The sequence below is a fragment of the Uloborus diversus genome, unplaced genomic scaffold (assembly GCF_026930045.1).
Source record: "Uloborus diversus isolate 005 unplaced genomic scaffold, Udiv.v.3.1 scaffold_11, whole genome shotgun sequence".
Taxonomy (NCBI): Eukaryota; Metazoa; Arthropoda; class Arachnida; order Araneae; family Uloboridae; genus Uloborus; species Uloborus diversus.
In genome coordinates this window covers 5964740-5989015 of record NW_026557765.1, presented here as the reverse complement: position 1 = coordinate 5989015, position 24276 = coordinate 5964740, and positions in this window count along the sequence as shown.

The following is a 24276-nucleotide window of genomic DNA, read 5'->3' as shown; positions in this document are numbered from 1 at the left end:
ACTTCAGCCCCGTTCAGGCTTGGACTCGGGCCAAGAAGTGTCCTTTTTCTCCCTCCCCCTCTGCATGCACCTGTCCGAGGATGTGTCGACCAAATTGACACCGGGTCCGCCTTAGCTCTCGGCGGCCCTGATGACACCATTCGGTTTCCCATGTTGCGTCAGTGTTTTTTTTTTTTTTTCCTCTCTTCTTGTGACCGAAAGAAGCGAATAATCAGGCAATTAGTTGGGCTATTAAAGTTTTATTCAATCAAAATAGAGTTTAATTTTGGAACACTGCAAATAATAATAATTTAACAAAATAAAACTAAATTTTTAATTGTAGTTTACGAAAACTGTTTTTCAAATCTTCAAATTTTTAATTTCAAGTCAATTGGCCAGGCTGTTATTTTTTGGAAACTAAAACAAAGAGTTTTTGGAAAAGAATGTTAGATGAATACTCTTTCGAAACAATGAATTAATAAATATTTGACAATGGCTAGTTTTCTATCACCATCAAGCTCCTGCTTTATTTTATTTGATTTATTTTTTTTTGTCTGACTATTGTTTCAAATATGTTTCGGAAATTATTCTTAAATCTTCAAAAACCAATTCTTTCTTCTTTATTTGTATGGAGCTATAGAATGAAACTGTTATTTTGAATTTGGAAACAAGAATTAGTAACCATCCAGCTGCTTTTTTTTTTTTTTTCTTTTTGTCTGACTATTGTTTCAAATATGTTTCGGAAATTATTTTTAAATCTTCAAAAACCAATTCTTTCTTCTTTATTTGCATGGAGCTATGGAATGAATCTGTTATTTTGAATTTGGAAGCAAGAATTAGTAACCATCCAGCTGCTTTTTTTTTTTTTTTTTTTTTTGTCTGACTATTGTTTCAAATATGTTTCGGAAATTATTTTTAAATCGTCAAAAAATAATTCTTTTTTCTTTATTTGCATGAAGCTATGGAATGAATCGGTTATTTTGAATTTGGAAGCAAGAATTAGTAACCATCCAGCTGCTTTTTTTTTTGTCTGACTATTGTTTCAAATATGTCTCGGAAATTATTTTTAAACCTTCAAAAACCAATTCTTTCTTCTTTACTTGTATGGAGCTGTGGAATGAATCTGTTATTTTGAATTTGGAAGCAAGAATTAGTAATCATTCAGCTGCTTTTTTTTTTTTTGTCTGACTATTGTTTCAAATATGTTTCGGAAATTATTTTTAAATCTTCAAAAACCAATTCTTTCTTCTTTATTTGCATGGAGCTATGGAATGAATCTGTTATTTTGAATTTGGAAGCAAGAATTAGTAACCATCCGGCTGCTTTTTTTTTTTTTTTGTCTGACTATTGTTTCAAATATGTTTCGGAAATTATTTTTAAATCTTTAAAAACCAATTCTTTTTTCTTTATTTGCATGAAGCTATGGAATGAATCTGTTATTTTGAATTTGGAAGCAAGAATTAGTAACCATCCAGCTGCTTTTTTTTTTTTTTTTGTCTGACTATTGTTTCAAATATGTTTCGGAAATTATTTTTAAACCTTCAAAAACCAATTCTTTTTTCTTTATTTGCATGAAGCTATGGAATGAATCTGTTATTTTGAATTTGGAAGCAAGAATTAGTAACCATCCAGCTGCTTTTTTTTTTTTTTTTTTTTTTTTTTTTTTGTCTGACTATTGTTTCAAATATGTTTCGGAAATTATTTTTAAACCTTCAAAAACCAATTCTTTCTTCTTTATTTGCATGGAGCTATGGAATGAATCTGTTATTTTGAATTTGGAAGCAAGAATTAGTAACCATTCAGCTGCTTTTTTTTGTCTGAGTTGTTTCAAATATGTTTCGGAAATTATTTTTAAATCTTAAAAAAAACAATTCTTTCTTCTTTATTTGCATGGAGCTATGGAATGAATCTGTTATTTTGAATTTGGAAGCAAGAATTAGTAACCATCCAGCTGTTTTTTTTTTTTTTTTTTTTTTTTTTTTTTTTTTTTTTTTGTCTGACTATTGTTTCAAATATGTTTCAGAAATTATTTTTAAATCTTCAAAAATCAATTCTTTCTTCTTTATTTGCATGGAGCTATGGAATGAATCTGTTATTTTGAATTTAGAAGCAAGAATTAGTAACCATCAAGCTGCTTTTTTTCTGACTACTGTTTGTAATCTGTTTCGATTTTTTTTTTTTTTTTTCAATCTTCAAAAACCATTCTTTCTTCTTTCTTTATAAGGAACTATTGAATGAAATATAGAATAAATCATGGAACTATTGAGCATTGCAGTATATCAGTCTATTATTTTGAACTTGAAAACTGAGCATCAGTGGCCATGTTACTATTTTTTCTTTTGTTTGACTATTGTTTCTATTAGGTTGACAACTTGAATGTTTAATTACTTAAAAGTCTTTAAAAACATCTTTATTCTGCTCAACTCAAGAAAACTTCGACAATAAGTTCTTACAAATTTGTGAACTCATTTTTAAAAAATCTGGTGTATTTTCGCTGAAATTCTGCTGATGAGAAGATATTCTTTCGTTATTGAGTAGGCAGTTGCGAAAAAAAACTTTTTACTTATGTACTTATACATATTTAATTATGTATCAAGTGGGTTCAAGTTTTTGACGTACTAGTTACGTCAGTACCAAACGTTAGTACTATATACTAACAGCAGTTCTTTAAAAGCTAGCACGAATGTGTGCTAAAATTTGCGAAAAATGTTTTTAAATATTGCTTTTCTTCATTATTAATGGAGTTGCACTAGTAAAAGCTTTACGTTCCATCGCAACGTAGCATTAAAAAAAAGGAAATTTTTCGAAAAAAATACATAGAATTACGGTGAATTCTACATTTTTTTAAATTTTCAGGCTTGTTACATGATTGGAAGATATTTTCCAATTTCAGTAAAACAATTGCTATATAAGTCTTTAGTTTACATTTCTGCGCTTTAGCAACTCAAATTTAAAAATCATCCTTTTGTGCTCTGGCCTGTTGCATACTAAATGACACATGTGCAATGTAAATGAGAAAAACTGAAAATGTTAGTACTGCTTCTAGAACTTCTTATAAAACTTTTAACAAAAAAACAATTTTCAAATAATTAAACATTGCTAAATCCTGGTTTGAAAAACATTTTGAAATTCTTTTTTAAGTTGGCAACTTTGATGGTAGTAAGTGGCAGCAGATAGCGAAGAATTTTGCTTTGATGATTATATGACAATATTAAGTGGCAGTGATGGCGATGAATTGGGATGAATGCCAATGGTCCTTGTAAATTGTTGTTGTTATTTTTGCTTTTTTTTTGCTTTGGTAACTATTTGACGATATTAAGTTGCTGCTGATGGCATGAATTTCAATGAATGGCGACGATATCTTAAAACTGTTGCTATTGTTTATGCTTTATTAATTATTTGACGATATGAAGTGGCTGCTGTTGGCGATGTTCTCTGTAAGTTGATGTTGTTACTCTTGTTTTTGCTTTTATAATTATTTGACGATATCGAGTTGCAGCTGATGGCGATGAATTGGGATGATTGGTCATGATCCATGAAAGTTGTTGCTGTTGCTGTTGTTTTTGCTTTAATAATTAGTTGACGATATTAAAAGGCAGCTGATGGCGATAAATTTGAATGAATGACTATGATATCTGAAAGTTGTTGCTGTTGCTATTGTTTATGGTTTATTAATTATTTGACGATATGAAGTGGCAGCTGATGGCGATGTTCTGTATAAGTTGATGCTGTTGCTATTGTTTTTGCTTTTATAATTATTTGACGATCTCAAATTGCAGCTAATGGCGATGAATTGGGATGATTGGTCATGATCCCTGAAAGCTGTTGCTGTTGTTTTTGCTTTAATAATTAGTTGACGATATTAAATGGCAGCTGATGGTGGTAAATTTGAATGAATGGCGATGATGTCTGAAAGTTATTACTGTTGCTATTGTTTTAGCTTTAATAACTATTTGACGATATTAAGTGGCAGCTGGTGGCGATGAATCGGGTTAAATAGCGATGATCTCTGTAAATTGTTGTTGTTGCTATTGTTTTTGCTTCAATAATTATTTGACTATATTACATGGCAGTTGGTGGCGATGAATTGCGATAAAAGGTGATGATTTCTGTAAGTTGTTGTTGCTGTTACTATTGCTTTTGCTTTAAAAATAATTATTCTTCACAGGAATAGTATTCATCTAAATCTTCATCTCCTTCTTTTGCGATCTCACTTGCTGTTTCGGTGAAATCGATAAGATCTTGTTTTAATGATTTAATTGTGTTTCTTGCTTTTTGAGTTGCTATTACTGAATGGAGCCAAAATCTGTCTATGTCGTCAAAATTTTCTGTTGTATCAGTCGAACTGTAAACATAAATGCAAGAATTAGCTTATCTAATCTTATTTTACTTACGTTTTAATTTGACACATAAGTACACATAAGTAAACGTACTTACGTACGCTTACATTTTGGTAAAAATTATCATCAAAGTACTGCTAAAACCACGAAAGGACATTATATACTATTTTCGTAAGGGTGCATCATTTGCCCAACTAGTCTAAAATTGTTTTGTCCCTAATTTAAAAATGTTCTCATACCACTAGATAACATTCCTGTAAATTTTTATGAAAATCAAAATTAATTTAGGTATCCCACCTCAAGCAAGAAGTTTCTTTTTTAAGGTAAATGAACAATTATAACATCAAAAGTGACTCAAAGTGCAATACTAGGAAATAATTTTTTAATTATTTAATTTACATTGTACCTGTGTTAACTTTAATTGTTACCATACTTTCAGTAACTGTTCACTGTTCAGGTTCACTATTCGTTTTCAACTTTCTACCATTTTCTTCTATCATACAACTACTAATGCTAGTTCTTTAAGTTTTCTTGTTATTCTATGCATATGTGTGTCGTAAACCACTTAAACAAGTTAATCTATTCTATTTTAATTCATAAGGTGCATGAATTTTTGAAAGTAACATATTTTGAAAACTTTTAATAAACATGAGTGAATCAGCTGCTGTTGAATCAGTGACATTTTCTCCACAAAGAAAGCCTTGTTCATCTGTATAAAAGGTAAAAGTCAAAACCAGACAATCTTCAATGGTATTTGGACTTGGAAGTGGAATAACTCAAGAGGACTCAGAATTTAAGGGTTCACGTTTACCCACTAGCTTGCAAGTGCTTCGCTGCTTGATGTATCATATTGAGAAAGGTGCCGATCATAAACTTACCAAATGGGAGTCTGCAAAACTTGTCTTGTCAAAAATATCCGATTTCTATGCAAAAGCAAACATTCCAATGTTTACTGAATGTAAATCATATGAGAAAATACTAAAACTTCATGAAGACAATACAAAATTAAAAGCAATTCCTCTTAAAAGAAGAAATACAACAAATTCCATTAATAAAGGAAAGAAAGTGGAAGAAGAAATAGCTAAAACATTTTCATTATGGCTTAAAAATGAAGAATGCCTTATAAAAAATTCAGAAGAGTTAGCTTTTCTTCAATCTATGAAAAGTTATCGTCTAGCAACCTTTGGCTCACATGATAAAATATTACATCAAAAAATTAAGCGTCGGGGAAATGCATAAAATATCAAAAGCAGCATTTTATGAAAAAATAGCCAAGGAAACAAGCAACTTCAATACAAGTTTTAATTCAACTATTATTGATGAAATTAAGAGATGAAAATAGCGATGCAAGTGATGAGACAGATCTGAGAGATCAGATTTATAATGCTCATAATACCAGAAATCATCATCGTACAATACGAACTGGTACATATGCTTTTATTACACATGATATTATAAAACGACCTGATGTTATATCATTAGCAACACGTTTAAAAATGACACCAGCAAGTAAGCTTCATACACTAAAGTTTTAATAGCAGAAGCTGGTGGTGATTCATCCAAAATTTCAGCATCATATGCAACAACAGACAGAACAAGATGATCAAGTGTCAGAGACATTGCCAAAGCTTGTAAGGATCAATGGAATGGTTATGATTTTGCAACTTTGCACTGGGATTCTAAACTCTTACCAACTTTAAGAAATCAAAATATTGCAGAAAAAAGCTTTGCAGTTATATTGGGTAATTCAATATGAAGTTAAGCTTCTTGGTATACCAGCATATCCACCAGGAACAGACAAAAAAAAAAAAAAAAAAAAACGGAGATATCATTGCTAATTAACAACTAATTTGCTAAATTCATGGAACTGTTCTGACTCAACAGTTAATATGTCGTTTGACACAACTGCTTCTAATACAGGACATATAACTGCAGCATGTGTAGTTATTCAAGAGCATTTGGGTAAAGCTCTCCTGTGGTCAGCTTGCCGTCACCACATTGGAGAAATTATGTTGTCACATGTGTTTGACAATTTAAAAATTGAAGCATCGAAGTCACCACACATATGTTTAAAATATTTCGCAAACATTATACATTACTGCAGTTTGTGGAAGAGTGACGCTGATATACCTATAAATTTATTCAAATTTGATGACAGTTCATTCAGTGAGTCCGCAAAAAGATTAATTGACGAGTGCAAAAACATTGTTATCAAATTAGCTAAATCAAATGTTGTGTTTTGCAGAGGTGACTACTTAGAGTTTGTTCAACTTTGTCTTTTATTCTTAGTAAACGATCCAAATGAGATAACTGCAGTCGACTTTAAACGCCCAGGAGCTTTACACAAAGCACGATGGTTGGCAAAATTAATTTATTCAATCAAAATTTGTTTATTTCAACATCAAATCCAAGAACTGCCAACTGGAACAATAACTGCACATTACAAGTTTTAAAATTTAGAAATTTTGTTAATTTCGTCACTTTGGTATATAGTTCATGGTGGATGACATGCACTTCTGTCTTCGATGCACCATGGAATGACTTGAATTCTTTCATTTACTTATAAAATATAGTATTAATAAATTCAGAAATTTCTGGAAGTGCAATTAATGCTTTTAAAAATCACCTTTGGTATCTGACAAAAGAAACTGTACCTCTAGCACTATAGAATGATAAAGCAAAGTGCTCTTTCTGACAGTATGTTAGCCATTAGACCAGCTAATCTTTCTAATCCAAAACACAGATTTGGTATGGGATTCGGAAAACCAAAGTTTCCAACAGAAATTCGTTCATCATCAACACTGTCTGATTTTGTTGGCATTGATTCCTGGTTTTTATTTTTAATTTTGAAGTTAGATTCAGAAGTCATGGTGGAAGATGTTAAACTTTGACCAAATTGTACTTCATTTCAGCCTTCAAAAACTAATTTGAAAGGAATAAATGTAGTAAACGATTGTGCTGAGCAAGGAATAAAGCTGAACAATGACTTTTTAATATCAGCCAAAACTAAAGATCATTACCAGAATATATTACAAGTAGTTGAGCATGATCGAAAACACTTCCCAAATCTTCTCAAAAGGAGGAAAATTGATTAAAAACTAACTTTCAAGCCAAACTTTAATAATTAACAAAGTAATATTATGAAATATACTGTAAATTTGCTTCAATAAGTAAAATAACTCTTTCAGTAATTAAACAAATGTAAAAAATTGCTTAATGTGTTATTTTTTCGAGTTTTCATAACTTTCAGTTGGCAGGTGGCACACATAGATATTGTTCAAAGTGTGAAAAATTTCACACAAATTATTAATTTTGTATGTAGAATAAAAATAGCTTAGGGACAAAGCATTTGTAAACGAAAAAAATTTTGATGGGGCATATGATGCACCCTAATTTTCGTAACAATGAAAATGAACATACAAGAGACATTCATTATTCAATATGCAGAGTGATTATTTTCACTGTGTGCCCCCTCCCTCTAAAAATTCTTCTGATATCATTCATTTTATTTACAATGACAATCCAAATAAGAAATCCACTGTCTTCCCCCACCACGTTCTACATTTTGGAAATGTCTCCCCACAAATTTTCTTTTTTCGTTTTCAATTTCCGACTGTAGCATGCCCAATATTTTTATTTGGAAAGATAGAAAGCATTATAAGAACGATTACACAAACTTGCGATGAGAAAACACAAGATGAGTTCTAGCTGACCTTGATGTATTTTTGGGTATTGATTTCGAGAAAAATAATGAAAAAGTTCTATCACGTCAGTTTTGTGAAAAATTCCATTTTAAGTGGATTTTTTGTACATTTACGATTATTCTTTACTGTTTTTTTTTTTTTTTGGTATTTAATTTCTTCTTTCGTGCCCTGAGCGTTTTCTACCATGCTGAAATTCGAAACCTACAGTATACACCTCAGAGACACTCCCCGATCCCTATCCCCCCTCCCGCTACCACTTGTACACTCGCTACATTAAAAAAAAGCGCTCTGAAAACTTGACCTTCGTTCTCAGCAAAATCAAGTATGCTAATCGCAGTTGGACCATTGGGGCATGGATTTGAAAGTTATATCCACGTTTCTTGGGCAACAAGGCGGTTACACAAAGTATTGTGTCCGTTTTCCACGAGGTACCTGACGCTGTTTTCGGCAGAAGGTATATTCGGATCATAGCATTTTATTGTAAAAGCAGCGGTTTTTAAAACGAAAGAATTACTAAAATGACAACAGATAAGTGAAGCAAGTGATGTAAAGGACACTAAGACTTTTTTGCAATTTAAAATGCCCGCCCAAGTTAAGCCTTTTTTCTGTGTCTCTCATTTAGCAGCGCGTGGATTTCTCACCAATCACCCCTCCGTAAAATGGAACTCAGCGTTGGAGGGGGGCTGGCGAAGTGCCTTCTCGTGAAAAACGGACAATACCGGTGCTTTATTCGTTAATCTGACAGCCGCGATAAAGCTCAACATTAGTTCAAAAAGGATGGCCTAAAAGAGAGAACCTGGAGCCAGGCGCCAAGTATGTAATTCGAAAAGGCTTAGTTGGGCCAAAAAAAGAATTTGTTGCCGCCACTGCAGTTAATACTACGCAAAAAGAAGCAGTTTGTCAACGCTATACCAAAGGATAGCGATTGCTTTAAATATACCTGTGCGAGAAACCCCCTGACCTTATCTGAAGCCAGGTTGAAAGACGGAATCTTTGTTGGTTCAGATATCCTTCAAGTTCATAAAGAACAAAGTTTTTGGAAATACCATGACAGCAAAGGAGAGATACGTTCGAGATGCCTTCAACGATGTCCCTCGTAAATTTCATGGTAATTGCAAGGATCCTGACTTTAAAGGATGAAAAACGCACATGCGCGACAAATTTCAAGCATCGGGTTGCTCAATGACTATTAGATTACATTTGTTTCTCCCACATGTGAACTTTCTCCCAGAAAAGTTACGATATGCGACTGAAGAACAGGGTGAAAGATTTTCCCAAGACATTAAGAGCTTGGAGCTCAAATATCAAGGAAGACGGAGAAACATTCTCGCCGACAACTTTTAGATGTTAACGAGAAATGAACCAGAGATTAAACATGAAAAAGGACGTTAAAAACAAGTTTCAACGGAAAAAGTGTACGAACTTAAATTGATACTTTTTTGGGGGGGATGAGGGGGCTAGACTATACATTGTTTATGCTGTTTAAAGTTTGATCCTAGCTTTCAAGTACTTAATTTGCTCCTCTTGGTTTGTTGACAAGTTTTTGCATGTTACACCAAAATAAAAACAGATTAAAGTAGATTTTTTTTCCCCTCTGGGGCTGTGTAAGCGGCCATTCAAAAGAACCAGACCCAGAGTGCTCCCTGACTAGGCTTAGTCTCTCATGTGCCGCCATTAAGGCGCTGATGCATGACACAAGTAGTCTTTGGCGTTACGTTTTCACCAGATGGAGGCACCTGGCCTCTCTTTGTTGCGAAACTGCACGAGGTCTTAATTTTGCCGATTGAATTCGAAGCCAAACGAATACCCACGGGATTTTTTACATGCCACATAGTCATACAACATGGACACTGATGATTTTTTGCCTCTCGAACATCTACCGACTGGCCACCCCAGGTCAGAACCTGGGTCCAAGGCGTAGAAGACCGGCACCTCATCATGACACCACCAGCCGGCTCCAGATTAAAGTAGTATGTTGGTGATTTTCTACTAGAACCTGAATCATAGTTTGATATACAAAATTTAAACTCAAGAGGACGTTTAATTTTTCTCTCTAAGGAGTTCTTCTATTGCTCACTCAACGGAACAAATTGCTGAAATGCTAAGATTTGGCTGTTTGTGAACTATTTCCATCTGTCAAGTTACCAAAGTTTTATTAATGCCAAATTCTCTTATTTTTCTTCAATTAATTCGCGAGTTAATAAAATTACTTACGTCACAGTGGTTTCATCAGATTTTTCTGCTTCATTTTCTTTTTCTTCTTTCTCTTTCATTCGACCATTCAACTTTTCATCAGTTTCCTTCTCCTTGTCCTCTTCCATGTCTCTTGGCACTTGTTCAAGCCTGCTCATTATCTTGTGTGCGTAGTAGCCAGCAACTGCTCCCACTCCAAATCCAGCAGCAAATATGACAATGCCTGAAACCTTCATTTTCTGAAAACAAAGACAGGTTAATACAATTTAATGTCCGCCGAACTTGGGAAAAAAACACTTAGGAATTGTAGTAAAAATTCATGCATTGAAAGATAATTTCATGTTCATGTATCAAGAGGAACAATTTAGTTTAAATTTGTCAGAGCTATTTTCTATGACTACATTTATTATGTTTTATAGGTAAAGGGAATAATTCCTAAAGTTAAAAAATTATTAAAAAAGAAATATGTATATAAGAAGAAAACTATGACTTGTTATTCTGGTACAGTGGAGTACAGATTATCTGCCCAAGCCGGGACAGAGGCTGATCCAAAAAATTAAATTAGAAAAATTGTGAAATTTTGTATAGCACTGTTTTTAAGTTGAAATTGCCTTCACAACTATGTAGGCTTGGTACGAGTGATTGCAATACCAGGCCGAAAATAAAATGACTATAGCTGTCTTAGAAAATTTTCAAAATATGATCAAGATTCATATGTTTCGCTGCCAAACTTAATAATGTTATGAAAAAAAAGCATTAGTTATGAAAAATTATTGTGAAGATTTGTGAAGGAAAGAAACAAATGTTGCAATAAAATATTAATAATAGTAGGAAATGTAATGAATTTATTAAATTGTTATTGAGCCTGAGACTCAATTCAGTATACGAATTTCCTTCAGTTGCACTGACATGACTTCCAAGCCACTCTTTCTAAACTAGTTGATGAGAGGTGATACGGTTAATTACGCGCGATACACCTCGTGTAATTACCACAAAGTCCTTCAACCTCAAATGATGGGGCTGTTTCCGAACTTTTAAATATATTTTTTCTGAAAGAACACGCTTAAAAAATATAGAATTTAACCATTTTTTAAATAATTTGACAAAGTTTAATATTTTTTAAACAATTGTTTCGATCGGTGCACAAGTTGAAATTCATTTTTACGCTTCTGCACAAACATCACAAGTGATGAAATGCCATTTGCTGATGCCATTAACGCACGGCACAAATTATCATAACCTGGTAAAGCGTTTGACACCAAAACGTTAACATTTGGCACGGCAATGGAGTAGCGCGTCAAAGTACATCTCTTGTGGCTTCGTGAAGACCACGCCTCATTTATAAAATCGGACATTAAAAAAAATCAATTAAACAATAACTGCTAGGAAAATAAAAGTTTTTTTCTGGATCTTTTTTTTTTTTTTTTTTGCATATTCTATCAATTTTAGTGACTAAAAGTAGTACTTTTGATTGAAGGAACCAAACCCATTCTGCCCCTTAGGTGCTGTTTTTGGATACATTATTTTTTCCTTCTTTTGTATTGCGTATGAAACGTCGTTTATTAGTAGATAATTTTTCTTACAGCTTTCAATTTAAAATCATATTCAGCATTTTTTTCAAAAATACAGGATGTAACAATACAGCGTTTGCAGACATTCAGGGCTGATTAGAATGGACCTAGACGATGGAAAATCACATAGCAATGCATGGTCGAAAACGCTTTCCTGACGCGATAGTGGCGACACAAAGTACAAAAAAGACAGGACACAAATAAGAGGAAAAGACATGTTTGTTATTTCTAATACAGCAAAAAATGCTGGTAAGTTTTTGTCTAATGTACACGAACGTCGTTACGTAAACCAAAGTGTCAGATAAGGGTGCATGCGCTAACGCTGTTTTTGTTGCCGACTCGCTTTTACATTAGAATCTCAATGCGCCGGAGATGTGAGGCATGCATCACGGCACGGGGTCGTAACTTCGAACACCTACTTTGATGACGATCGTTGGTTATTTCATCTTCTTTTTTCTTAGTTTTTTTGCTGTACTAAGGATATAATATATGTTTTCTTCTCTTGTTCGTGTCTTGTCTTTTTGGTGATTTGGGTTATCACTACCACATTAGGAAAGCGTTTCCGAAAATGCATTGCTATGTGATTTCCCATCATCTAGGTGTACTCTATCTGCCCTGAAAGTCTGTAAAGGCTGTACTGATACACCCTGTAGGTATGTGCCTTGATTAAGAAAGGTACGAACTTCACAATGAAATTAACTGAATTTGATCTTTTGATTAGTTAATTTTATTTGTTTTCGTTTTCTGTTTAAATTTCCCGATATATACCTGCATGTAATTATCTGAAAATATTTTTCACTTCACTATGCCTTACTTTTATGCAAATTTTCAAGATACTATATAATTGCTAAATATTATCGGGTCAAGTATAGAGCTAAATAGCGAAACAGGACAGCAAAACAATACCGATGACAACAAATTACTATTGGTGAGACTAACAGAAAAGGTGTTTCTCAAAAAGTTGGCACGGTTGGGACAAAACAAAATAATATCGCAAACTATTGCCGTAGTGGGTAGTTGGAATAAATTATTTATAACATAAATACATTTTTACTTATACTTGAAATAAACTTTTAATAAAAGAAAAAGTAAGTGAAAGAAATAATAAACATTGTGCACATAAACGCACGAATATGCGATTCATAACAACATCTAGGGATAAAATCATTTTTTGTACCCTCTCCATTACTTTCCATTATCGACATTCTCTTAATTCGTGTTTTTGTATCCAAATTTTTACATTAAAAGATTAATTTTGGTGCTATCTTACAGAAGAGAAACTTACATTAAAAATAACAACAGATGTTTCATAAGAATTATTGAAAATTCAAGAATTTACATATATTACTTATTTGCAGCTAATACCGAAAAATACTGCTATTGAAAAAATTGCGTAATAGCTCCAACTACCGATATTCGGAAAACCAGTATACCGGTATAGCGATCATTAATCGGTACTGCCAATTGCAATAGCGCAAACTAAAAAAAGGTGTATTTAGAAAAATATTTTGAAGCCTTCTTACATAACTTAAATTTCTTTTAACCAAAAGGATAAATAATATACACTATATATTTCTTATTAGTGAGCGATTTTTTTTCATTATTTATTTATTTATTTATTTTTAAAGCTAGTCACAGAAGAGGGTCGCCATTGATTTGTCACATATTACTTGTGAGCTTGCGTCATGATTTTTCATATGGGGAAAATTTCGATGATTGGGAATCTGGCGATCTTTCTTAATTAGTGTGAATTTTTGGCTCTAGCGCCTGCGCGAGAGGTATTTTTCTTTGCAAATCTACTATTCACATAGGGTTGCTAAACATCAGCAGGGTTACCAAAATTAAATTATTTACGCCGAAAATTGACGCCAATAAAGAAAGATCGCCAGATTTCCAATTATCGAAATATCCCCCTCATATGCAATGTTTCAAGGTGGAATAATTTTTCAAACGTGACTAAAGAAGTAAATTAACTTACATCCGTAGAAATCCTCAATCAATATCTCAAAATCAATCTGAAAACCAACTTCGTCTTTATACGTATTTCAAGCTTGGAAGTTTTGCCTGAAATGAGCTTCAACAGAGTAGTTTGCATTGATGTGTTAACAATGGATTTTTAATTGTTACTGATAACTGAGGTATTTAGTTTTCAAACAATGTATCTATTTCAGCAAAGAACATCGAAGTCGATTGTTCATTTTTACATTCTTAGTGTTTGATTGATGCCATGTCCAAGAGTCAAAATGTTAATATTAAACTGTGCTATTGGCACTGATGATAAACTGTAGGATACTGTTCTGGTATAGTTGGTTGGTTGGTCAAATTGAATTTATTGGCGCAAGAGCCTTAGTAGGCTATACTGCGCAAAGTTCCTGCGTAGAATTTAATTGGATCATCAAATTAATTAACTATTAACACATGAAGCTGCTGCGAAGTAAAATTTCTTTAGTGAAGAAATTTGGCGTCATAAGCGGCCTATGTCGAAAAAATAAAATTCATGTTTAAAAGCATCACCTCCTTTTCACCAAAATATGATTTATAATTACCTTTATCAAAAAAAAAAAAAAAAACACTTTCTCATCTATGTTTCAGTGTTGCTATCTGAATTTTCTCCACAGGAGGGGTGGAAGGTCATAACTGTCTTTACACTTTGTAGATATAATAATATACAGTCAGAACCCGATTTAGCGAACCTCTATTTAACGGATGTCACGATTAAGCGAATTTTTCTTTTTTCCCTACAAAAATGAAGGCAAATCTCCTATTTACCAAATAATAAACCCCGAATCAACAAACTATTTTAACAGCACATTTTTTTTTTTTTTGTTAATACGAGTTGGAAATTTTGGATTGTTTTCCAAATGATATATCAATCTTGTCCGAAGCAGAAAAAGACTTTTCTTGGAATCAGCAAATTTTGACTGGTGAAGGGGCAACTAATGAATGAAAATTCTGTTGTAGAAGGCGGTAATTGAACTCCCATTAAAACTTACATATGGTTTAGAATTTCAGGAAAAAGTATTACTCATGAATTACACCGCTACACATACTTACTGAACATAAGTATTATTACTATTTACAAATAACTTAAACACGGCTGCTATTTGGAGGAGGGGGAGACTAATGAACATTTGGTGTTTTGTATTATGATTTTGTTTAGGATACATTTTCTTTTCTCATTTATATCTATGATAAAGGTTTGATCAAAATTAGGTGAAATAATTTCCCTTTTCAAAAAGATTTTGCCAGTTTGAAATAGTTCAAATGTGGTCTCCTCACTAGGCTCATGCCTCTAAAATTTTGAAAAATTTCCTGTGGCGCCTTGATTTTTCCCATGGCCCCAAGGGGGCCACTTGGCGAGGGCATCGAAGCATGCGGAGGAAAGATCAGAGGATCTTACAAAGAGTGCCGTCCAATTGACCGTCTTTTTCGACGTACGAGGTACTTGTTCAGTTCCTTGAACAAGGGAGAATCATTTACTCCAACGTGTACTGTGAGACACTCCAAACCTACCCAGGTTCATCAATAACAAAAGGACCAGGACTGTTCACGAGAAGTGGTTCTGCTCCGTGATGACGCGCGTCCACACGTCTCCAAGGTCACCAAGGCGGCACTGGCCAAGTTCAAATGGGAACAGCATAATCATCTACCCAACAGCCCGGACATGTCGTCCTGTGATTTCCTTATCTTGATCCTTTGTCAAAACCTTTGAAAGGAAAGCGCTTCAACTCGGACGACGAACTCGAAGACACTGTGAAGGATTGGGTCTCGTCACAGCCGCCAAAATTCTGGGAACAAGGAACCCTTCGATTAGTATAGCAGTAGGATCGTGGTGCTCAGGCCTATATTGCATACATTGAATAAAGTCTTAATTTAGACCCACAGTATCGTTTTGTAAATTTTCATTTGAGCACCTGTTATATAACTGCTGAATTATGAGGCTTAATCTGCAAACGGCTTAATCTGCAAACATACGTAAATATTTGATAAAGTTTTCTATTAAATGTCCCCGAGAAGTTATTCTTTCTATTTTCTTTAATCAAATCAAAAAGTGCTCACCCCACACTGATTAAGTGGCTTATTTCATTGAATAAGGGCTAAGTGTTCAAATTTATTATTAAATTCAAGTTTCCGTTTTATTATAACTGCTAAGCTATTTTAACCGTTTTATTCTAAAAATCACTTTTAAAAGCGTGTTCACACCAGATTGATAATTTTAATGAGAGAATTAAAGGTCCTTTTTCTTCTTCTTCTTCTCTCTTTTTTTTTTTTTTTTCTTTTTTGATTTGTTTGAGAATAAGGGAATTAAAGTGAGAAGGTATGAGTTAACATTAGGCATAACCATACTTAATATTTGTTCCACCCTTATGCATTATTTTATACGTTTTTTGTCATTCATGTCGTTACATTTTTAAACGTTTTATTTCTTGCTTCCTCAATATGAGCTTTTGCAATGAAAGGATCAATATTTGTCTACCAAAAAAAAGTGTTTTTCTTAAGCTGGAAAAATTACGTAGTGTTGTTTCGATAGACACAGTTATAGAAAACAAATAACTGCTCATTTGTTTAGTCTTTAAAAAGCACCCGAACCTTATCTGACTGGCTTGGTTGCAAACAGATCGTCGTCCTTGTCCGTAAGACTAAAGCAACATTGATATAGGAAAAAACATATTTGTTTAGGAACGAAAACATAAAATTGAAGTCAAACCAAATTAAATATTCTGAAAATACGAAATTGAAGCATACTTATTCAAAAAGTATATCTTTTTTCATCTTTTCAACATAGCATCTAACCTTCCTCATATGGCCGACGAACTACCAATTGAAGCAGTGAGAAGCAAAGGGATGTAAGGGGCAGAATTAAAACTTTGCAGATAACCAGTGCATATAGTAGGTGAACCTCTCCTCTGTCTTGGGGCATGAGATAGAACTAGTAACCTTGGTAGATTCTGTTATGCAGCATGATTTAGAAAAACTTTTTGATGAAAGCCTACCTAGGACCTTATCTTTAAAGTCTGTTTACTCAAAACGTGAAAATGTCCACTTACACCCCTTTGTTTCTCACTGCCTCACTGTTAAAAATTTATCTGTTTAGCTACCTAGAAATATTCAAAATATTTACGAAGAAAACAAACAGCAGTAAACAAATTTCGCTTGATATTTCTTACGGAAATCCGCTCTTCTCTATTAAAGGCTTTTACTTGTTATGTAGCTGGATTTTTAGTTGTAAATAATTTTTAGTTTGATCCCTAGGCGCTTATGATAAATGTAAATAGCTTTTAGTAAAAGTAAGACGCTGCGTGTGCCACAAGGGGATTGACGGTTTTCTTCGTGATTTTTTACTTTTTTAAAACGTTCTTAATCTAAGTGTTCAACGACACTAGCCTGCGAATTTAAGCTCTTTGTTTGTTGCTTAAAATATTAAATGTGTTTTGATATAACATTGATGTCCTGAATCCGAATTTCTAGTACGTTTACTTCTATAATGTCAAATTTTCTTGCAAAATAATTTCCGTACCTTAGAGCCAGAGCTACGTAAGTCACATGAACGCTACTTTACAAGAGAGAGGGAAAACGTTTCTCTGGTGCATGCAAAGAGTGGGACACTTGCTCTTTTACCCCTGGTAAAAGTTACAAAGGATTTTTTTTTTTTTTACAATTACGTTTACATGCCTCGATGCGGAATAGAATTCTACATACGATGCACTAATAAACAGAAATTCGCAATTTTCGGACTTACGCTAGTCTGCCTCTGAGATTCAGATTTCACATGTATTTTATAATTTCAAGAACTTTATCACAACCCTATTCTTAAACCTTTTTTTATAGAATAATTGATATATAGTGTACAACCTGAACTTATCTATAATTTTAAAAATTTAGTCACATAAATACTCTGGAGGTACCGGAATTTAGCTGTGAGGAAAATAAAATATACCTTAGGGTATTTAATGCAAGAACAAAGGAAAATTTTCGATAATTTGTTTGGACGACACAGTATTTGAACATTTATTTCTGTGTTTACTTCGTAATAAAGTAGGGTAGACTAAGACACGTTTACGCATGGGACACGTTTACGCAGTTCCCTTTTTTTCAAAAAGAATTATAAATAGAGAGCCAGCAGTCATAACAGATTGATGCTGCTCTCTAGCACATGTTCGCATAAGTTTTTGAGCATCTTCGAGCTTCAGTCTAACATGCAAAAATAATAATCTGTTTTTTAATAAGTGGTGTTGAACGTTTTGCAGCTTATTGTGAATAAATAATACTTATTTAAAAAAGAACAAATACATAAAACTTAGCAGGATTTTATCATTTTTTGAAAATTGTAATTGTATGAACTGAAATGTTATTATTATATATATATATTTTTTTTTTCACGTTAAAAATAAATCCAAACTTGGCGTCTGGGCAAGTTTACGCGTAGACGTCGGAGCACCTTTACGCACCGTTCTTACGCAGTCTTACTTGCTTTTTTTCGCTCCGAACTGTCTCAAACCTTTTTTAGTATTTTTAGGCTCTTTAGTTTTGAAAATCACCATTTACTTTTTAAATTAAGTTACAGATTCGTATCTTATTGGTTACAATCATGTAGTGCTGTCTTCATGCCCGTTCAGCTTTTACTTTATACATTATTCAGTCTGTAATAAATTTGTTTTATTCCAACGATGGTAAGACGTTATGTTCGAAATACTAACAGAACCACGTTAGGTGTCAAAATAAATATGCGTAAACGTGTCCCATGTCCGAGGCAAGTTAACGCAACCGACTTGGATTCAAAAATAATTTTTTGAACCGTTGAAAACACACACTGAGCAACAACTGAATATACCAATTTTGACTCAATTAACTGCTTTATAAAATCGTCAAGTCTAAAATTTCCAAGTCAAAACAGAAAAATTAGAAAATTCATTGAAAAATATCCGCGTAAACGTGCCCCGGTCTACCCTAACATTTAAAGAATAATTTCTGAAATTTTTGCTATTTTTTATGAAGAAATGAAGCATTAACAGCGATTCTCCATGATCGTCTCAAGACAAAAGAAAAAGTTCTATTGAAGCCCCTCATTAACATTGGACCATCTAAAGAAAAAAAATACCACATTTATTTATTAGTTAAAAAAATTCCTGCAGGTAACAACGTTGGTTATTATTATTATTATTTACTTTTAATGTAATTTCATAATAAAATGACAAAATTTCTATTTCTGGTTTGAAACCGATAGTTTGACTTTTAAGTGCGGTGAAAAACTTTAAAATTAATTGAAGAGAACAAATTAGACGATCTTACCTGCAAAAACTTATTAACAAATAAAACTTTTTTTTTTTTGTTTTAAATCCAGGTTGTCCAGTGATTAATAGTAAGAGGTACCGCAATGATTTTTTTTTCAAGCCGTCCACAGAGAGTTGCTGTCAATGGCTCATTTCTTGATAGAAACTCACGACAACATCACAGAGTATACTTCAAATATTTTTTTATTATTTAATAACCATATAAATAAATATATTGACTATCGCGTCAAAACTAAAAAAAAAAAAAGATTTTTCCTATCGAGTTAAATTTACTGCCCCCCCCCCCCCCTCCCTTCAAAAAACAAATTATATGTAATACTAGTTGTACCCGCACGGCTTTGCCCGTAATAGAAAAAGTAAAAGGTCTTTTGGTTCGCCTGTATATTTACAAATAATGTGTGGTGAATTTTCTCGCCAATTGGCTTGTACCTATGTTACGGTTCCACGTTATGATAATTTCGTATCTCGCCAATTGACTTGTGTCCATTTTACGGTTCCACGTTATGATAATTTCGTAATTTATACGACCATCTTATGATATTTTTGTTCTTAAAATTGGAATAGAAAAAGAACGACATCGAATTTTCGAAAAATCGCTTCGAAGTGCACACCCCCATGCAACAAACTAACTTTGTTCCAAATTTCATGAAAATCGGCCGAATGGTCTAGGCGCTATGCGCGTCACAGACATCATACAGACATCCTCCGGACAGAGAGACTTTCAGCTTTATTATTAGTAAAGATAAAGAAGAACGTTCAGGCTTTGTATTTGATTCCAGCACGATAAAATATTCAAAACATTAATTAATATTATTACTAGCTGCGTGCCCGGCGTTGCACGGGCTACTTAAAAAATGAAAGAGATGTCCAATTGATGTTTTTGTATTACTCTGACATCAGTTTCTAAAGCGCTAAGGAGTAAATAAATACGCGTAATGAAAAGTTTGCAAAACACCAGTAGAGCATATTTTTGGCAAAAATCTCTTTAAAGTTAATCATAGTTATCAATAATGCAAGTTATGAATATTTTCAATTAGCACAAAAGATGAAAATATATGCATTACCAACTATAATATGTGCTCACTTTAAACTGAATTAAATCTGATAGACTATACCTGAAACATTTTTACAGTGGCTCCCAAAAGTGTTCGTACACCTACGACTTTCAATGAAATACGCCCCTATGCATTGGTTAGAATAATTATTTAGGAATAAGTATTTAATTATAAGACCTATGATCTATTTTTAACAAAACTACTCGAAAATTTTTAATAAAACATTAAAACTTAATTTTTTAAAAATCAAAAACCAAAAAGTGCCGGAAATTTTATCTCACGAAAGTCTTCGTACACTTTGAAAAAAATGTCAAAAAATTAGTAAATAATCTAACTTTTTACAAAATGATTATTTAGTAGAATATCATGCAGCATCAACAACAGCTTTTAAACGTCTGGGAACAGATTTCATTGTTTTTTCTTTCTTTTTTTTTATGCAATTTCTGAGTAAGTGTTCAGCCGCAATTCGAGTTTTACTGTTTCTAGTTCGCTTTTCGTTTTAATGGTGTATTTTCGTAATCTAGCCACCAGACATCAACAAATATATTCCATTAAGTTTAAATCTGGTGATTGAGGAGAGATTTCTAAGGTTAAGGACAATTTTTGAGGAGCCAAACACAAACGTGTACTTCTTATCGTTATTTTGATTAAAAAAAACGAAGTTGTTTCCAATTGCCAAATTTTGGGCTAATAGTTTAAAATTGGTTTTTAAAATATTTAAAGAAACAGCATAATTCATTATTCCATCAAAAAATTTCAAATTTTCAAGTCCTGATGCTGTTATGCACCCTCACACAAAAACACCTTCACCATCCTGATTAACTGATCCAGCTAAGTTCTTAAGATTAAATTCCTCACTTTTTCTTCTATTGACAATTATACAAAAATTTAACCCAAAATGTTGAATTTATTTTTATCTATAAGTAAGACGTTGTTCCAAAACGTTTTGAGCTTATTTATCATTGATTTTACGACGGAAAGTGTAAGTTTACTGTTTATCGCACGAACAAAAACATTTCTACCGGAAGAGGTCCCCTTTAATCCAGCTAATCAGAGAACTTGACGAGAAATTTTAAGTGAAAATGAAACGTTTCATTCAATTCTGCGGAAACTTTTTCAGCGCGCAAATGTGTATTTTTCATAATTTTTTTAACTGTAAACCTCCGATCACGCTTTGTTAACTTTGCCAGTTGACCTTTTCTTACCTTGTTTTCGATCCGATTCTTGTCTTAAAAGCATTTTATCAAGCACTTCACTATAGAATGGTATAAATTAACTAATTTGGGGACATTTCAAACCAATTTATGGCTACTGTGAGGGAAAAAAATCTAATTTCGAATCGTGTTTGTTGTTTTCTACGCATACCTGCCATTTAAAAGTAATAAGCAGAATATTAGGGAATAAATAAACAAAAAAATAAAGGCAAATGACTTTACAGTGTCATTACAATGCAAAAATTATAAAAAACCACATATGATAATTTTAATCATGAATTTATTCGAAAATATTTCAGTGTATGATGACTTTTGTGGCGTATTTTTTCTCTGTCTCATCGTATTTTGCCAAATTTCAAAAATAAAATTTGGCAATATTAAAAAAAAAAAAAACTACTGGGTTTTATTCAGAATGGCATAGGAATGGTGTGAAAAAAATTGGACTTCATATTTGAATTCAGTTTTGCGTTATTTTGGTTTTACTACAAAATTTCAAGGTATACGAACACTTTTGGGAACCACTGTATGTACAATTACGATCAGCTTTTTACATAAAATGACACATACTTTTTGTTGCTTTCGTGAAACTAAAGCACCAAGACTTAATAAATACCAATCAGCATTAATTTAATACCAAGTCATCAGATTCGAATTAAGCTTTAGTTAAAATCCTTAAAAACAATATTTTTGTTCAACTCTGTTTCACTTAAAGAAATCCAAACAATCTTAATTTAACATGTTCTTTTAACGATACAAACTGTATTTCAAAAATAGAAACAGGAAGGAAAAAGAGAGTTATTACAATTCGAAAACTCACACATGTGACGGGAAAAAGTCCAACAAAATAAATATAATTAGTCGCACATCCTAAATGTACCAAAATATGAGGCCGGTGAACGATAAACTTACACTACAATCAATAAACATAGCTAAAGAAACAACTTTCATATGTTGAAAGGAGTTAAGAACGTTGAATGTAAAAAATAAAAAAAGGACAGACGATAAAATAAAGGCTATATCCGAATAGAGCAACCAATTTTAAACTATTTTAAAATGAAATTCTAGACGTTGTTTTAAGATTTGGACAGCAGCCAAAAAAAATCTCTTTTAAAACAATTATTAGAATTTTACTTGCTCACGCATATTCAAAATGGCAACAGGAAAGAAATAAAATTCCCGAATAACGTTATGTTAATTAACGTTTTAATTAATATCTCCGCTAATTAAAGTCGCACAATTACGAGATTGGTCCTATTGTTTTCTTTGGGAAATTTCGAATTGATCGGTATCTCGTTTGACTCCCGATTCGCAGCGGTTCTCGAGAAGATAGATCTTCAGACAGACAGACAGACAGACGCGAACAGATTTTAATATTATAGTGGATTTAAACCAGTGGAAAAGTTTGTCGCACGAACCAATAACAGAACAACCTGTTATCTAACATGATACAAATTAGTAATCGATATCAATTTATCGATACCAGGTTATGTTGTGCTTGTGTTTTGGAAATGATCATTCAGCCAAGAAAGCATTCGTAATCAGTGGCGGATTGGTTCAAGAAATCGGCCCTGGCATAAAGGATGTCGCGGCCCCATAGTTCCTAATACTAGTTTTTACCAAACGATCGGGAAACGATATCCCTTATATATGAGGAAATCATTCGTAAAAATTAAATTAATTTAAAAAAAAAATTACCGGAACAGATCTTTTCTGTGTTTTAATGGTTGGGGTCTACATTTGGTACAAGATAAGCTAAATCTTGTTTGTAAAAAAAGGGGGGTTAAAATTATTTATTTAAATATTTTTAAATGCTTGAAGCTTCATTGATTATTTCCGTAATAATATCTTCTAACATAATTTTTGTTAGATTAGGAAGGCTATTAGGGAGGCGGGTTGACCCCTTAATTTTGTCAAACACATGGTTCAATACAAAAGAGAGTAGATTTATTTTCTTGCTTACGGGAGTCATTACATTAAATATTAGCAATATAAACCTAATTGTAAGTTTAACATTAGTTCAGAAGGACATTTTTTGAAATTGTAGTTTTAAAAACGCAATTTTAGATGATATCTGGTGCTGTAGGGAGAACGGAAGTTTCAAGGCCCTCCATCGACAATTTTTTTGGAAGTGAAACTCCAAAATTGGATTTATATATTATTCTCAATTATGTTAGGAAGATGGCGTCCAGGAAATTTTCAAAATCTAAGCTCTAAAAACGCGGTTTTAGAAGATTTTGAGCGACGTTAGTGAAAGGAGAGATTCGAGCAGCATCCACCAAGAATTTGCTTAAATTGGAGTCTTAAAAACGTGGTTCTAAGCTTTCTTTGATAAAAACTAGGACATAGACAGTTGTTCAAAAGTTAAGTTCCAAAAACGAAACTTTAACTGACCACCTATGATTTTAGGAGGAGGAGTAATGGCAGGGCTATCCTTAGATTTTTTTCAAAATTGAAGCATGAAAACCGAGATTTCTGACGTGCTTTACTAATAATGACAGGGGGGGCTTTCCTTCAAATTTTTTGATGCTGTAGATTTGGAAACGGAGTTTTAAACATCTTTCGTAATGTTAATAAAAAGAGAAGATCGATGCTAAACTTTCGAAACTCGATAAATCCTAACACTGTAGACGGTCTTTGGTGTTGTTACGCATATACGTACACCTTAGAGACTCTCGTTACCTGTCACAATTAGAATTTGGATGTTACAAAACACAATAAGAAGTACAATACAATACATTAAAAGTGCAGAATAATTATAATTATAAAGCTGCTTGATAAATGGCATAAAAACCAAAAATTGGCACTAAATGAAAATAATTGTGTTAAACCAAACATAGACAATGTGAATCACTATGTTCTCGGAGTAAGGGGGGGGAGGACTGAAAACAAAACAGTTTATTAAATTTTAGAAACACCAGTAATTTTTTA